Raw genomic sequence first — 4,703 nt, forward strand, 5'->3', positions numbered from 1 at the left:
TCCTTTTCCTCAGTGTTTATCACAGTATCAGTGGTCCATAAATATCTGTTGAAATGAGTGACCTAATCTCAATCCAACCAAAAAAGAAAGGGAAGAACAAACTACACAGAATAAAAACACAATTTCCAATGCTATATTAAGTTGAAACATAAGAAATTAATATTTGGTATTTTCAAAATACTGAGCAGGAAAACTTGGTGACTTCCACAGAACATATCCAATAATAAAAAAAATTAATTTCTCCTAGTCTTGCTATTCATTTTTTGTACAACAGACATTTGACACATGCCTGTTAAGGCACTATTCAGTACTAAGAGTACTGGAGCTTACAAAGGTGAATGAGTAAACTTTGCTCCCTGCTATGAGAGATTAATAGTTGAAAGTGGTACCTGATTTGTCACCACTCGCATTAATTGGTGAAAATATAAAAGATGCATTGGTATCACTTAGGTCCAATGGATTCTAGCAAGTTTTTTCAACAGTTTCCACCTTTATTATAAAACATTTAGTAAAGAGTGGGATCTGGGGTCAGTCACGCGGTTCAGAGTCTCGGGTGGGACTCTGTTTCATCCGTAAGCGTGTACAATGTGCACACATTGCAGGGTTGTCTACAGTGCCTGGCACATGGGCTAAAGCATGTAAACTATTACACAAAGTTAGAAACTACCCTGTTGGACTTGCTTTCCGAAGGCAAACGAGTCTAAAATTGTTTTTGGAAAAACAGCTTGTACGGTATATGTATCGTATGTTTCCTGTTAAGGACCACCATGGGCTGATATGCCCACGAATGCACAGCAGTAATAGCCCACATCTCTATGCATTATGCACTTTGAATGACAGAGAACTCACAAGGCCAAACAGTAAAAAAAAAAAAAAAAAAAAAAGAAACCAGCCTTAATGTTTCACGATATATAGTGATCCTCGTCTTTTTGCAGACTAAGGATTACTGGGATAACATTTGAATGAGTAAGATTTAATCCTAAAATCAAAGGCATTTTCAAAAAATGGCGGGAATACATCTAGCTTTATAGAAACCAGTGGGCCTAAAAATAAAAACCATGACCCCGACGTGATTCGAACACGCAGCCTTCTGATCTGGAGTCAGACGCGCTACCGTTGCGCCACGAGGTCCTGCTGGGCTGTGGCTCACGCAATTTCTTAGGACTCCGGTAACATGGCGTCTCTTCCGGGCACGCCTCGCCTTGTCTTCCATTCTCTCCCTGCCCCTCCATCAAGTTTAGGTCGGACTGGAGACTGATTCTTTTAGTGCCAATATTTTCCTCACAGCTATCCCTCTACCTAGGCAAGGATGGAACTAGCAGAGGCGGGAGAATGGAGTTTCCCTTTTAGTCGAGTCTCCAGGGTCAAAGGACACCGGTCCTTCCTCTTCTTCTGCAAGCGATTTCCGTTCTAACCTGCCCGGCTAGGGGCGGAGACTCGGCCCTCATCTTCCCCACCCCCTCCCCGTTCAGTGGGCTGAGTTCGTGACCTCCGTTTGGAATTTGGCGGGGCGCTACTGCGCATGCGTAGGCGTTTGCCAGCTAGCGTCAGCTACCGGCTGGGAGCGCGCAGTGGGTTTTTAACGAACGTTTTCGTCTTTCTTAATCCTTCTGACAACAGTGTAAAGCGTTTACTCTCGGAGTTGACTTTTATCTCACGGTGAGCATTAAGCTTAAAAGTTACCACTTTGAAAAGACGCACTTATAAAAAATATCCGCATGTTGTGTTTGTCACCCATGCTGGGCAGTTGAATTACGCAGAAAATAGTAGTAGTGGTTAGTAAAAGTGAACTTTTCTCCCCGTCGGGGAATTGAACCCCGGTCTCCCGCGTGACAGGCGGGGATACTAACCACTATACTAACGAGGAGCTGTTCGTTTCTTTTCTCTCAAGTCCTACTTCAAGGTAAGGAGAGATTTCCCCTGCTACCACTCACCTGCGAGTGTGAAAATAGCCTGTTGCTCCTCACATTATCCATTCTGGGCGCCTTGGACTCTTTTCGTCCCTGAAAATAGTAGATGGTTTAGAATAAATGAAACAAAATGCGCTTCCAGTTTTAGTGATGGTGAACTGTTGAACATAGTTTGCCAGGACTTTTCATGCTTTCCAGATGATTTAGGTTTCTGGCGGGAGATTTTTGTTTTAAGTGACCAAGAATACCGAGTTGACACTGGGTTTTTTTGTTTTTTAATTTTAATTTTATTAGAGTATGGTTGATTTAGAATGTTGTGTTAGGAAGCAGAGTTTTACCTTCACAAATTTATATATTTTTTCTTTAGTCAAACTTCAAGGGTATCATGGTTGCCAGATGTCAGGGGCAGTCGGAGTTGCCCCACAGTCTAGTGCCTCTTCAAACTATTTGTAAGCTTTTCAGACACAAAAGGGCTCACGCAGACCAAATGAAATTTTATTAGCTGATTTTTCTTGTATTTAGGTCTTTTTCCTGAGGCGTCTACAGTTTACTTGGAAATGACAAACACTTAAATGGTTAAATAATAATACATTTAAATAATTCAAAACAAGGATGTGCCACTGATTAAACGTAGGGTTAGGAAAGTACATTAATATAATAATTTATATTATCCTGAGACTTTTCATAAACAGGATCAAGCCTGTTCCCAGGGGGACCAAGAGGGCCTCACTTACAAACTTCTAAGGTTAACTCTAAATAAGTGAATTTATAGAGTCACAAACTGACATGATTAAATGTCTTTATTATAGAACTTAAACTTACGTGTCTTAAGAAATCCATTCCTTGTACTAGGAATTAGTATTTTTATAGATCATAGGTTACATGGTGTTTTCCATCTGATGAAAGTGATTTTAGATTTAAACGCAGACATTAAAAAATGGCAATTTCTTTTTTTTTATAACATCTTTATTGGAGTATAACTGCTTTACAACGGTGTGTTAGTTTCTGCTGTATAACAAAGTGAATCAGCTATACATATACATATATCCCCATATCCCCTCCCTCTTGCATCTCCCTCCCACCCTCCCTATCCCACCCCTCTAGGTGGTCACAAAGCACTGAGCTGATCTCCCTGTGCTATGTGGCTGTTTCCCACTAGCTATCTATTTTACATTTGGCAGTGTATATATGTCCATGCCACCCTCTCACTTCATCCCAGCTTACCCTTCCCCCTCCCCATGTCCTCAAGTCTATTCTCTATGTCTGCATCTTTATTCCTGTCCTGGCCCTAGGTTCTTCTTTTTTTTTTTTTAGATTCCATATATATGTGTTAGCATACGGTATTTGTTTTTCTCTTTCTGACTTACTTCACTCTGTATGACAGTCTCCAGGTCCATCCACCTCACTACAAATAACTCAGTTTCATTTCTTTTTATGGCTGAGTAATATTCCATTGTATATATGTGCCATATCTTCTTTATCCATTCACCTGTCAATGGACACTTAGGTTGCTTCCATGTCCTGGCTATTGTAAATAGAGCTGCAATGAACATTGTGGTACATGACTCTTTTTTTTTTTTATGACTCTTTTTGAATTATGATTTTCTCAGGGTATATGCCCAGTAGTGGAATTGCTGGGTCATATGGTAGTTCTATTTTTAGTTTTTTAAGGAACCTCCATACTGTTCTCCATAGTGGCTGTATCAATTTACATTCCCACCAGCAGTGCAAGAGTGTTCTCTTTTCTCCACACCCTCTCCAGCATTTATTGTTTGTAGATTTTTTGATGATGGTCATTCTGACTGGTGTGAGGTGATATCTCATTGTAGTTTTGATTTGCATTTCTCTAACGATTAGTGATGTTGAGCATCCTTTCATGTGTTTGTTGGCAATCTGTATATCTTCTTTGGAGAAATGTCTATTTAGGTCTTCTGTCCACTTTTGGATTGGGTTGTTTGTTTTTTTGATATTGAGCTGCATGAGCTGCTTGTAAATTTTGGAGATTAATCCTTTGTCAGTTGCTTTGTTTGCAAATATTTTCTCCTATTCTGAGGGTTGTCTTTTCATCTTGTTTATGGGTTCCTTTGCTGTGCAAAAGCTTTTAAGTTTCATTAGGTCCCATTTGTTTATTTTTATTTCCATTTCTCTAGGAGGTGGGTCAAAAAGGATCTTGCTGTGATTTATGTCATAGAGTGTTCTGCCTGTGTTTTCCTCTAAGAGTTCTATAGTGTCTGGCCTTACATTTAGGTCTTTAATCCATCTTGTGTTTAAAAAAATGGCAATTTCTGAGGCCTGTTTTGGCACATTTTTTTTTTCACTCTTAAATACACCCAAAGCCTCAATAAAACTCAGTGTCCCTGGGCCTCCTTCTACTTCTGACCCTCCACTAACTCTTGTAAAGTCCAAAGGGCCCTGCGATAACTATGCTGATGTCCTTTTCTGAGTAGGATTGAAGAGACTTCCCTCTGGTCTCTCAGTTGGAGAGGCTTCAGGGCAGTGGGAAGCCAGGTGTTCTGAACTGTTTGCACAAGGTTCCACACTGTGGGAGAAGAGGCTTAATCTTTGTCTCTTCAGAAGAGACACCATCCTCTCCACCTAAGCTCTGTAAAGCTATGCCAGTGGCTCTACATGTGTTGTTACTGCTCCTCTTTTATCCTCCCTAGGGATGGGAAGAAGCAGCCTGAGTCAGCAGAGATTATGGAGCAGGGAACACAACACCTGCTGTCCATCTTCCTAAAATGGAAGGAAAAGAGAGGGTAACTAACCTGAACAGGATAAGGCAGCTCAGAGATT

The 4,703-nt window shown here is 40.6% G+C and overlaps 2 non-coding genes across 2 annotated transcripts; both read right to left on the reverse strand.

Moving 5' to 3' along the window:
• Window positions 1-1,059: 1,059 nt before the first annotated feature.
• On the reverse strand, window positions 1,060-1,131 carry TRNAW-CCA (transfer RNA tryptophan (anticodon CCA)). Its single transcript has one exon. It is a non-coding gene; the product is annotated as a tRNA-Trp (tRNA).
• A 664-nt stretch (window positions 1,132-1,795) lies between these two features.
• TRNAD-GUC (transfer RNA aspartic acid (anticodon GUC)) lies at window positions 1,796-1,867 on the reverse strand. The gene has a single exon. It is a non-coding gene; the product is annotated as a tRNA-Asp (tRNA).
• Between the last annotated feature and the right edge of the window lie 2,836 nt (window positions 1,868-4,703).

Source organism: Phocoena phocoena, chromosome 11, assembly GCF_963924675.1.
Source record: "Phocoena phocoena chromosome 11, mPhoPho1.1, whole genome shotgun sequence".
Lineage (NCBI taxonomy): Eukaryota > Metazoa > Chordata > Mammalia > Artiodactyla > Phocoenidae > Phocoena > Phocoena phocoena.